The sequence below is a fragment of the Gopherus evgoodei genome, chromosome 8, assembly GCF_007399415.2.
Source record: "Gopherus evgoodei ecotype Sinaloan lineage chromosome 8, rGopEvg1_v1.p, whole genome shotgun sequence".
NCBI classification, from domain to species: domain Eukaryota; kingdom Metazoa; phylum Chordata; order Testudines; family Testudinidae; genus Gopherus; species Gopherus evgoodei.
The window spans coordinates 30,243,408-30,256,901 of record NC_044329.1 but is presented as its reverse complement, the minus strand read 5'-3'; the positions used below and the strand labels follow the sequence as shown (position 1 = coordinate 30,256,901).

Genomic DNA, 13,494 nt, shown 5'->3' with positions numbered 1-13,494 from the left:
TAGAATGTTTTGGGAATGCTTGCAGTACTGCTGTCTACACTGAACTTTTCCTTTGGTTAAATGGAGGGCTTCTGTTTCTGTCTGTCTCACATTTTTATTAATGCTAATCCCACACAGAAAAGTTAAACAACCATCCAGAAGTAGTAAAAAGTAAAAACCAAAAAGACAAATTGGGTGAATGCATGTGTGTGTGTCAGCATTCTTGAATCTTTCATCATACCACAACACACTTTCCAATACTTAACTGAGATCAGTAATGTGTGTTCTTGTTTAGACCTTCTGAAGCATCCCTATTTGCATTCTTATTGCTAATTTTAATAACAGTTGCAGACACACTGTTTTAGAATAAGAAATCCTGGTTGTGGTTGACCCAGGATGATGATAGAGACTTTTTATGTTGAGGACTCTGGGGAGGCATCACCGGCAAAACTGGGAGTTGATGCAGGGGAAGACTTCTTTAGCAGGTGTGTAAAATGTTAAATAATTTGGCCTTGACCAAATATGTGAAAACTTGTGAAGTTTTTCCCATGTGAAAACTGTTTCAGGTGCAAAGTTTATGCAAGATACAGGACTATGTCTTCAGGGCCCTTTTCAATAGGCTGTTGCTGGAGTGTCAGATGACTTCTGCTTCTTGTCCTTCATGTAGAGCTAAGTTCTGGGGTAGAAAAAACTTATATTTAAAAAAAAATCTCATCTTGTTGCTTCTTGCTTACTCTCAGGATCTATCCCTACTAACCTGCAAAGTGAAGAGATCTCTCAGTACCATGGGAGCTCTGTTAGGAAGGTGCACATTTAAAAGGAAAGCAAAATTTAATAAAAACAGCATGTAGACTCCATTGATCAGGGCCATGTAAACAGGTATAAGGAGATATATATAGATATAGATATATAGATATATATAATTTTTTTTCTTTTTTGCAGAAACAGAAAATTAAATAGCCTCCTAGAGGATCAAAAACCTTCTAGAGAAACATATCAATGCTTATCAAGTAGCTTTCAAATTTCAGTGCCACTGGCCCCCTCATCTGTTATAAAGGTGACCTGTTTCAACTTGTTTTAGCAAGAAATTTTTTATCTAGATGATGCACTGACGTGTGTAGAATAGCCAGCAATTCATTCTATTACTGCTTAGTCCAAGACTTAGTGAGACCCTGTGTGGCAATGCTAAGTTGGGAATCTAGAGTAAAAGGGAGCACTGCAAGATTTGGTCTTTGACTTCTAGCCTGAATCAGGATCAGTGCTATAGGTAGGCTACACAGGCAACAGCCAAAGTGCCTTATTTTTAGGGGATGCTGCAGTCTGGCAACCCCCACCCATACCAGCTAGGACTGCTCTGCCCAGATTGCACCACTAAGTAGCAGCAGCCTTGGGCACTAAAGTACTAGCACCAGTCCTGGCCTGAATAATTAATTTCCTGTACTTTCACGACAGCAGAGTCCTGCCTCTTCTCTGCTATGAGGGACACTGCACTACATAGCATGAAACAATAGAAATATTTACTCTGAATACAGCAAAGCCTGTTTCTGTGCAAGAAAGTCAATGTCATCCATAATTAGCTGACCAAACTCTGCCTTTGAATGTGCTCACAAGAAGCCAATTGTGAGCCCCATTCATACATCAAGGGTTAAATTTGGTCCAAAGTAGCTCCCATTACTAGCTCTTACTGTGATTTCTCTGGAGATCATGACTGAAAATTGTCCTTAAACTATAGTAAGATTATGTGGAATGGAATAGCATCAAAGTATTCCCTCTTATTTTTTTTCTCTCTGCTTGTTATGTTCACTGGGTTTCCCATAGATTTTTTTTCCCCTTAAGCAGAATTCTGTAAAAGGAGTGTTACTGCTTGTTTAATGGTTCTGGATTGAAGTATAATCATACAGGAAGTCAGCTTTTGAGCCATTACTCCAAGAGTGCTAATGTAATTACATTTTTGTCTTGGTGTCTAAGCCTAATGGCTTGTTTTATTACTAATACACTAATAGTATTTCAGTATACAGTGGAAGTGCTGCATTTACTTGTGTTAATGGAATGTCATTCTGAAGCTGTAGTAGGGAAGAATGAAGTTGGACTTCATTTGGAATATTGCTGAGTACGGAAGAATGAAATTGGACTTCAAACTCTTGTAAGCATTTGACTTAAGCCCATGGACAGCCTCTTCATTTTTATCTTCTTGACTTGACAATCAGTTTTCTGTTTGCCATTTGTGTCCTCTGCTGCTTATTTAGAAACATGTATCTATGATGTTTAATAATGCATAGGAAATTAAGTAAAAACTGCTTTCAAGAAAATACATGAAAATTCCAAAGCATGTGTGACTGACACACTGAGTTACATGCAATCTGTGTCCACTCTCTCTGAATTTAAATTAAATTTAAAACTCAAATTGTATTATTGGGAGTAGTTTTACTGCTACTGTTGGTTGAAATGTAGAATGATACTTGTAGGAAATTGGTAATGTCATAGACTTCTCACTTGGTATAAGCCAAATCCTGTCACCCTAACTCATTCAAATAGTTGCATTGGCTTTAGTGGGATTACTCAACACTGATTCCACTGGAGTTTCCAGGAATCTGGACTTGTGTTGTGTTGGAAGGGCACAAAAACCGAGGCTTACACAGCAGAAGGCAGAGTGGTGGAAGTATAACACTCAGAGAAGATTTCAGAGTAGCAGCCGTGTTAGTCTGTATCCGCAAAAAGAATAAGAGTACTTGTGGCACCTTAGAGACTAACAAATTATTTGAGCATAAGCTTTCGTAGGCTACAGCCCACTTCATTGGTGCATGCAGTGGAAAATACAGTAGGAAGATATAGATAGATAGATAGATAGATAGATAGATAGATAGATAGATAGATAGATAGATAGATAGATAGATAGATACACAGAGAACATGAAACAATGAGTGTTACCATACATACTAAAGGAGAGTGATCAGTTAAGGTGAGCTATTATCAGCAGGAGAGAAAAAGACCTGTTTGTAGTGGTAATGAAATTGGCTCCTTTCCAGCAGTTGACAAGAAGATGTGAGGAACCTGGGGGGAGGGGTGGAAGCATGGGGAAATAGTTTTACTTTATGTAATGGCCCATCCACTCCCAGTCCCTTTATTCAAGCCTAGTTTGATGGTGTCCAGTTTGCAAATTAATTCCAATTCAGCAGTCTCTCATTGGAGTCTGTTTTTGAAGTTTTTTTGTTGTAATATTGCAACCTTTAGGTCTTTAATTGAGTGGCCAGGGAGATTGAAGTGTTCTCCAACTGATTTTTTAATGTTATAATTCTTGACATCTGATTTGTATCCATTTATTCTTTTACATAGAGACTTTCTGGTTTGGCCAATGTACATGGCAGAGGGGCATTGCTGGCACATGATGGCATATATCACATTGGTAGATGTGCAGGTGAATGAGCCTCTGATAGTGTGGCTGATGTGATTAGGTCCTATAATGGTTTCCCCTGAATAGTTATGTGGACAGAGTTGGCAACAGGCTTTGTTGCAAGGATGGGTTCCTGGGTTAGTGTTTTTGTTGTGTGGTTGCTGGTGAGTATTTGCTTCAGGTTTGGGAGCTGTTTGTAAGCCCATGAAAGCTTATGCTCAGATAAATTTGTTAGTCTCTAAGATGCCACAAGTACTCAGAGAAGAGTAAATGCCCCACTTGGCTCATGGATGCTCATTAGGAACTGTCTGTACTCTCTCTCTCTGCCAGAAGAGTGCATACAAGCAAAGCTCAGAATAGTTATATTGTGGAAGAGGCAGACTGTGAAAGTGGTGGACTTTCACAGAAATTCCCAGCTGGGTAAGTAGGAGGGAAAAGCCAAGCATCAAGAAATTGAGAAGAAACCCTGTCCATGTTCATGATGAATGGCTCTCCCAGTTCTGTCTGTTTTGCTCTGTACATGGAGGGGTGACATCTCACCACTAGGAAGCAGTGGCCATTCAAAACCAGCAACATAGTTGTTTTAGGAAAGCAGAGAGAGACAAATTTATCATTTCAAATTTAGTGAAAATTGTAATACAGATCATGTAGTTGTGTTTAAATCTAGATATCCCTACCTTTGTGAAAAATACCATAGAGCCATTTTAATTACTCACAAGTGGTCAAGGACCACAGTTTTCTTAACATATCCAAACATTCGTTGCAGCAATGGATCATTTTGTTTATTAATCAATAACTTTGCATCCATCAGACTTACAATTATTTTAAACCCATCATAAATCTTTACCCGGTAAATTCATCTTGTCAGGTTTATGTTCAAGCCAGCAGAACTTCTGAAAAAACAAGAAGCATTTTGTAGGTTTCTATCAAAACAATAGGTTAGGTGAAGCAGGACTAAACTGAGACCTATTTCCTATGTTTAATTATTAAAGCACCGTAACTGGATGTCAATAGGAATGAGATTATTTGGTTTATTTACTCATTTCAAAACTTAATTTAAATGCCCCTGGCATTTAAATCATCCATTTATAATCTACAACTGTTCTGTTCTACTTGCAATTTCAGTCTGTTGGCTACTCTTAAAAGGCTAGAGGCCAATTAAATATTTAATTTGAAAACAGGAATTAACTTTTCTCAGTAAACTCCAAGGCCCTAAGTCTCCCCTCTCCTCCTCCATAAGCTATGGACTTTGATTCTAAAACAAAATGCTGCAATTTAACGTACAAGATACCAAATACTACAATTATTAGAGATGCCATTCTGTTTCTTGAGAGATAGATAGGGCTATCCTTTTTGTCAGCCTGATGACTGATCCAACTGTGCATATTTTGGTACAAAGGGTATTCAGGTTTATCTATCTATATATAGAAAGAGATAGATGTGTGTACGTCTGTACACATATATATAAAGGAATGAAATGTGTTCTATTATCTATAAAGTTAAATTTACAATTAACTTGGAGAAGCGGAGCTTCAGTATCTCTCTGAGTTGTAGGTAGTAGTGAGAACCCCCATCATATGGAGACCCCCTTCCTAGGGTGCTCTCTTGTGGCAGGCTGGGGCATGACTGGGGCACCTCCATCGGTTTCTCCTTGTTCTGGAGTCGGCAGTAACGCCACATAAGATTTCAGAGTATAAATAACCATTTGTGGGTTAATTTATTACAAAAAAATCCCACAACCATAATTCAAATCTCCACAGCACCATCCAAACAATACATTCAGTTTTTCAAGTTCCAGCAATTCATCAGCACCTCAAGCATAGCTCAGGAGTCTCTTGCCATGCTGCAGGTCTCCATTACACCTCTGGAGTCTCTCATTGTGCTCCAACTCTCCAGTACAGCTCCAGTATTTCTCACCAAGCTCCAGCTCCCACGTACAGCTCTGGCATCTCTCACCACCCTAACCCCTCTAGCTGAGATGTTTCGTTGCCTTCTTTCTTTCCCATAGGGTTCCAGATCTTGTCCTGAGACATCGAGTTCCCCCCCCACACACACACAGTCATTCCCCAGCCCTCAGATCTCAGATCTCAGAGAGCCAGTAGGCATCTCCCTCTGCTGCAGTCAGCATTCAGCCACCACCCCACACCTCTGCCCCCACCTTCTCTGGCCCTGCCTCTCTGGCTTTGGGAAGTTTTTAGGTTACTCTCCCCCCAACTACCTTCCTGCTGTTAGGCCTGAATAAAAATATAGCAGACAAAAGCAGGTATGCCAACCTGACCAAAGTCAGGCTAACAAAGGTTTGTGGGTAATCCCTAAGTAAAAAACACTAAAAAGCAGCAGCATGTCTCACAAGCGCTAAAAAAAAGTAAAATAAAAAAAAAGCTGCATTCCTGGCATAGTACCAAATGTGCTGTGTTCGGGCAGCTCCTTCAAAAAACTAATAAAAGCCCTAGTTTCCCAGCCTCCTTGTTTTCACTCCCTGGTTTTGTTCTTTGTTTGTTTTTAACCCCCTTACATTTGTAACTTTAGGCATGCATGTATAATAAAGGTGTCTAGTTTCTAGTTGTTAAAAAAAGGAGGTGGGTTGCTCCAGCAAATAATTTATAATGCAACAAAACTGTCTATATAGGCTTATACTAAAATGTAAAGGGCAGGCTAGTTCTCTCAGAAGATGAGCTGCTCTCTATTAATGCGTGCACTTGTCAATAAAGAGCTTTTGATCGAACCTTGCTGGTGTTGCCTGTCTCTCTCGTGGTCAAACAACAAACTTTGCTGTCGGGGTTAAAGTCCCTGACACTGCTTTCTGCTTTTACCAGCCTGACTTGGCTCCACTGCTCACTAGAGAGCTGCACTTCTCTTCCCTCTGAGTCATCCCTTTCCTGAAGCTCTCAGCCCAGCTCTGCTCTTCTTCTGAGCTCTCTCCCTCTCTGGACTTCGGGATCTGAACTCTTACTCTTGGGCTGCTTTCCATTTATAACGCCCAGGGTAGCCCTGCCCTCCTCATTACACCAAACTGGGGAACACCTGGACTGGAACAGGAAAGCTGGGCCCGACAGTACTTGGGGGTGAGCTACCCTGTTACAGCTCTATATGCCATGGCCATGTCTTTTGGTAACACTTGCCTGGTATGTAGTTTACCAAACTATTAGCTACCACAAGCAGTAGAGCTCTAAAATATAGTCTCTTGGTGGGTTCTCTTTTTTTCCCAGAAAGCTGGGAAATTCAGTGCTTGAACTGGACATCCTTAGTTTGATGGTGATCTGAACCAGGAGTTTGGGGTATAATTATAAAGATAAATGCCATGTGTGAAAATCAGATCCAGATCTGGATTTCTAGTACTCCAGATTCTAGGGATATTTAGATTTAGATACTTGATTAGTCTTCTTTTTAGTATGGACATATCTCCTCCAGACCACCAACAGTGAAGATTTCTGATTAAACTCTGTCTCCATGGTGTTTCATTGTCCTGTCAATATGCTTACACCCAAGATTCACACAGACCTGGCGTGAAGGTAAAAGTAACACAAACAGTCATTAGGTGGAACTATTCAATCCAAATCATTTTTCAGACTCTATTTACAGTTTGATTAAAGAAACCTTAAGATGACCAGATGAATGTTGACTGAAATGGTGGTGGAATGTACAATACACAGATTAATAAAATTCTGTTGCATGTAAAGCAATATTTGCCTTCTGCCAAAAATAAACAAAACAAAAAACAAAATACCAAAAAAAACCCCCAAAACCCATTCACATGTTTGAAATAATTCTGCAATTTATGCATGAAGTCTTTTTGTTCCAATAAGTTGCTCCGAAAACCAACAGCCAAGATCTACTGCCACTCATTTAAAAAATGAAGAGCTTATTGACTGCAAAAACCCTATAATAGTTTTAGATACATGCTCAAAAGATAATCACACAAACTAGCATAAAAATGTGTGCTGCAATGGGGTATAGGTCTTAACATTTTTGAAAACCCGATACAGAGTATATTAAGCCTAACATGGAATAATAATATTATGTTAACAAAAAAATTTCTAGTTTCTGGGGGTATTTTTAATTGAATGGGAAAAATTGCTATCAAGTGTCTAGAATATGCATTTTCATTTATTTGGACATTTTTCTCCTTAATGAAAACTCAGTGGCTTCTGTATGCTAAAAACTTTGATAATGGGTTTTTTTCCCCTCCATTTCTCTGTTACATTTGTACTGTGAATAAAGGCATGGCATCGCTTTCCCTCTATGGTAACTCTGTGGTGGGTTAAGCCCCATCTAGCCAGAAAACTCTGCTGTGTGCTTCTCAGAAAAGTTCCACGCTCCCTGTGGAAACTTGCTTTGTGATCCCAATCCATACCTGTTGAAGTCAATGGAAGGGACTCCCCGTTGTTTTCAGTAGGCATGGAATCAGGGTCTTTGAATGGAGTGGATCTGAAAGGGTTCTTAGAGAACTGAGAGTAAAAGATCCCTTGTTGTTAATTCTCTGAATCTGTACTTCCACAGCTCACTGGCCAGCAGGAATAGTAATCGGAAGTAGCTGCAAGCTTATCACACAGAAAAACTTATACCAGAAATCTTCATGATAGTAAGCTGTAATGGGAAAATTAATTAGCACTTTTAATATTGTTGCTCCTTAATTTCCAAGCAGGGAAGGCTGGTGCTTCTGACCTAACTCTAGCCCATCATCTTATCCTAAATGACCCCCTTTTATGTAGATCACCTTGTGTGATGCCCTGTTGTGGAATACTGTGTCATACAAAATGATGAAATGATTAGTTTGAGCTCCGCTGGAGCTTTCTAGGAGATATTGAAGTCAGCTAACATGTATGTAGTCAATTAAATGTACTATGAGATACAGACACTTGAACACCAACTGGCAGTACAAGTACAGATTTTCTGACACCACACTCTAATGAAAAGGGAGTATATTACTCCTCACATAAACCACAGTGTTATACTACAAGGCATATCAGTGCAAACAGCATTCTCCACAACCCCCATTACAAGTCCTGTTCAGAAAGCATACCAGACTTGAATGTTGAAATGTTTGCAGAAAATTTGACCTAACTACCAACTTGTCTTTTCCTCGTAGGGAGCAAACATTTATCTGAAGTTCTTTTTCTTAATGTGTGCACTTCTGCCTGTCTCTGAAGACTATCAACTGCTGCCTCCTATTTTCATGGTTGTGGGTCTGTTTTATCACATCACAATGAGTGTGGACAGAAAACAAGGAAAGAGAAAAATAGAGTGTGATAGAGTAAATTTTCAATGTTGAAACATTTTGTTCTGATGGAAAAATAGCTAAGACCTTTGCCCCACTGTAAAACAAGTAAACGGAGCTCAGGAAACTTTCAATATGCAAAAGAGATGCAAAACTTTATAGGGACACTCAGATATTTTTAGGACACACGTTTAGAACCACATGCTTTACTGGTGTAACTTTGCATAGCTCCATTGACTTTAAAGGATTACATTGATTCACAATAGAAGAGGATCAGCCCCATGTTTTTAAACCAGAAGAAGGGCCAAAGAGAGATAGACTCTTGTCCTGTCTGGTCTTAAATTTGGATTGTAAACTCTTTGGAACAGTAACTGTCTCTAACTATATGTTTAGACATAATAGTACAATGAGGCCCCAATGTGTTTGAGGTGTTTAGATGTTACTGCAATATAAGTAGTTCATTATACACAACAACTATGTTAAAAGAATATTATTAAGGTTGCAAAGCCAAGCACTCAGAACATAAGATATGCCAGAATTAAGGTTGCCTGTGCAACCTTAATTCAGCCCTCTTTTGCATGTGCATATGACACAGTCTTTAATTACAAAGGGAAAGAGGATGATCTCATAGTTAAAGCACTTTACTTTCATGGATAATGGACTCTATCACAGCTTATACCACAGAGTTTTTGTGTGATGTTAAGTCAAATCACTTAAACCAAAATTTTCATGGGTGGACATTTATTGTATGTTCCTCATTTTCTCAATACCTAAGTTGAGACCCTTTGTCTGACTTGCAGAAGTATTGATTACTCACAGCAGCATCTGAAATCAATGGCATCTTTGCTTTGAACATATAAAGGCAATATATGTTCTTAAAAAATCAGTCCAAGGCAGACACCTGTCACACAAAATTTTATCCCAAATGATTAACATTTGACAAAGTTATGAGCAACTGAGAACAGGGTTTTATCATCCGAAGTTTCAGGCAACCTTAATAATAAGCAGTGCTGCCTGGTCCACCAATAATGATAATATTCAAAAGTGAAAATTAAATTACAATTATATAATTCTTTCATCTTCAATAGTCGGATGTGCAATTATTACTCAGGAAAGGCTAGTTAATAATTGTCACTGTTCCTTTAAAAAACAAAATGTGAGAAAATGTGAAATACATAGCTGTCTCAGCAGAAGTCTCTAAAATAAACCCTACTTTAATTCTGTTGGAATTGAAACCACTATAAAAGTTGGATGAACACTTTTTTGACTCACTTTTAAGACTCTCATACCTCAAAGTGTAAGTCATTGTTGATATTGTCTTTTCTTTCCTATTTTCTGACACTTCCTATCCACATAATATTGACAGATCAAAAGAGGGATGACCATCAGATGCAATCTGTTTGAGCTAATGGAAATTCAAGCACACACATACCAGTTCTCAGTGGAAGCTCTGACATTTCTCAGACAGAAGGCATGAGTTTGCAGTAATTCTCTGTTCCTTTTGTCAAGAGACATCCACCCTGGACGTGTAAAGCCAATCACTAGCAGTTTTCATTTTGCAGCTATTGGGAAACTGGATCTACATTTCAAAATCATGACATTTATAGCCATATGAATGTAAACATGTTTTTGATGTGGGATGATATAATGCAAGTTACTTACCCATATGCTATTTTTTTATCCATCATTGAAATTAGGTGATGTTTGTGAGTAGTATGAAAAGGCTCTGGTATTAGCCTAACCTCCGTCTCAAAGTTTGGAGCTGTCTTTCAGCCACTTATGAACCCATCCCAATCTCTCAGAACTTTCCAATATAATATTTATTTGCAATTAGCAGAGCTCTGAACCAGCAGTGTCTAGAAATTATCCTTTCCCAGATTCAAGAGAGCCTCCTGACCCCACTGGTCATTGAAATAATGTTTTATTGTGTTGTGCTATGTTTTGCAAGATAACTTTTCCATTAGGTGTTTACACTGCATTCAAATTCTTTTCCCTATCGTGGGCATATAGGGTGTCTGTGTATAAATACAAACACATAGGACTGGGGAAAGTTGTAGGCTGTGACACAGTGTTCAAGTTAAGAACATCAGAATGACCATACTGAGTCAGACCAGAGGTCCATCTAGCCCAGTATCCTGCCTTCCGACAGTGACCAATGCCAGGTGCCTCAGAGGGAATGAATAGAATAGGTAATCATCAAGCGACCCATTCCCAGCTTCTGGCAAACAGAGGCTGGGAACACCATCCATGCCCATCCTGGCTAATATCCATTGCTGGACCTATCCTCCATGAACTTATCTAGTTCTTTTTTTAACCCTGTTATAGTCTTATCCTTCACAACATCCTCTGGCAAAGAGTTCCTTGTGTGAAAAAATACTTCCCTTTGTTTTAAACCTGCTGCCTATTAATTTCATTTGGTGACCCCTATGACACTTCCTTAGTTGCTTTCTCCACATCAGTCATGATTTTATAGACCTCTATCATATCCCCCCTTCGTTGTCTCTTTTCCAAGCTGAAAAGTCCCAATCTTATTAATCTCTACTCATATGGCAGCCATTCCATAACCTTAATCATTTTTGTTGCCCTTTTCTGTACCTGTTCCAATATATCTTTTTTGAGATGGGGCAGCCACATCTGTATGCAGTATTAAATATGTGGGTGTACCATGGATTATTATAGAGGCAATATGATATTTTCTGTCTTCTTTTCTATCCCTTTCTTAATGATTCCCAACATTCTGTTTGCTTTTTTGACTGCCGCTGCACACTGAGTAGATGTTTTCAGAGAACTATCTACAATAACTTCAAGATCTCTTTCTTGCATGGTAACAACTAATCTGCCGTTTTGTTGCCCAGTCACCCAGTTTTGTGAGATCCTTTTGTTGCTCTTCGCAGTCTGCTTGGGACGTAACTATCTTGAGTAGTTTGGTATCATCTGCAAATTTTGCCCCCTCACTGTTTACCCCTTTTTCCAGATAATTTATGAATATGTTGAATAAGACTGATCCTGGTACAGACCCCTGAGGGACACCACTATTTACGTCTCTCCATTCTAAAAACTGACCATTTATTTCTAGCCTTTCTTTCTCAGCTTTTAACCAGTTACCAGTCCATGAGAGGACCTTCCCTCTTATCCCATGATAGCTTACTTTGCTTAAGAGCCTTTGGTGAGGGACCTTATCAAAGGCTTTCTGAAAATCTAAATACACTGTATCCACTGGATCCCTTTTGTCCACATGCTTGTTGACCCCCCTTCAGAGAATTCTAGTAGATTGGTGAACCATGATTTCCCTTTACAAAAACCATGTTGACTCTTCCCAAACAAATTATGTTCACCTATGTGTCAGACAATTTTGTTCTTTACTGCCGTTTCAACCAGTTTTCCCGATACTGAAGTCAGGCTTACCATCCTGTAATTGCCAGGATCACCTCTGAAGCCCTTTTTAAAAATTGGTGTCACATTAGCTATTCTCCAGTTAGGAGGCTTCACACAATTAAGGTTTTGCTATAATCTGGATGGCATGTAGATGTATGTCGGAAGAAGCAGGTTATAATAATGTTTTATATTTGATGAGAACAGAATTTTTCAGACCTTCTTGACCATATTGCCAGGTACAGTTCCAATCTCTGGCTTAATGTCATACATATTTCTAATTAAACACAAACCTAAAGAATTTAGAGTTTCATTTATGACTTTCCACATGTCACCTGTAATTTGTGATTTAAACACTAAGGAGTTTATTTAGTGTTTATAACCAGAGGGATGGAATTTGTCTACTGAGCATGTTCTGCTTTTCATCACTTTGTTAAGATTTTGTCACTACCTCTTTGTATCTCATCTAGGATTGGCCAGAAAATAAGATTAGAAACTGAGCTTTTGACAGTTGGTTTCATTCCACGTAGGAACCAATACTTAGACCTTTCACATTTTTTCTTGAAAAAACATGGGTGAGAGAGAGTGAGACCTGCCCCTGAGAACAGCCAATAGCCCAGTAGTTAGGAATGCAAGAAACCAGGTTCAAGTCCCTATTCTTCCTGATTCAAAGGAAGGACTTGAACCCAAGTCCCCTGCATCCCATGAAGGTGCTCTAAGCACTGAGATCGTAGCAATTCTGGGGTGAGTCTCGCCCAACTCCCCTGCTCCCCAGTTTGGATCTGAGAAACTTTCCTGATGAAATATTTATCAAAACAAATATATTTCCATGAAAAGTTTCCATTTCAAAGGATTGGCATTTACTGATGGAAAAAGGTTCCATCAAAAAATTACCAATTAGCTCTAATCATAGTCTTGAGAGAGAAGCCTATCACATTGTAGCAGTTATTGGTAATCTCTGTACATTTGGCTATAATTCCAAAAAATGTCTTCTATCTCTAAAATTGTATGTAAGTTTTGGAAGTTTGACCAAGACCTTTCAATCATTTGTAAAATTTGATAGACATAAAAACTGTTTTCCACCACACAGATTTTCTCTTTGTGTGCATATATATATACACATGCACACCAAGTTATGGCTTGGCACTAAAATATTTTGTGTGTATGTGTGAATTGTAACATTTAGGTTAAAATTGGAGAACAGTGATAAACTTTTGGAAACTTTAATGAAAGTAAATTAAACTTTCATTTAAAGATTTCTTCAGAATGTATACATCTAGATGTCTCATTCATAAAGCCTGACTCATATGAGTAGTTTCCTTAGCTCAGGTGGTACTACTGGATTGAATAAAGGTTTGCAGGACAGAGCTCTTAATTTTATTAGTATTTTTTCCTCTCCATCAATTGCATTGCTTCCTATTGTAAAAATTAGCATACTATCCCCATCCTTTGTACTTTAGTCAGTAATAAAATGGTTCTATCTCATAGCTAATATGTGCAATCTCAAAAGTTTGAAAATTTCATAGAAACTGGA

At 38.6% G+C, this 13,494-nt stretch overlaps 1 protein-coding gene across 1 annotated transcript in view; it reads left to right on the top strand.

Annotated features, from left to right (window-relative positions):
- Nucleotides 1-13,494, top strand: part of SLIT3 (slit guidance ligand 3) — an 811,508-nt gene that overhangs the window by 513,457 nt on the left and 284,557 nt on the right. The window lies entirely within an intron of this gene.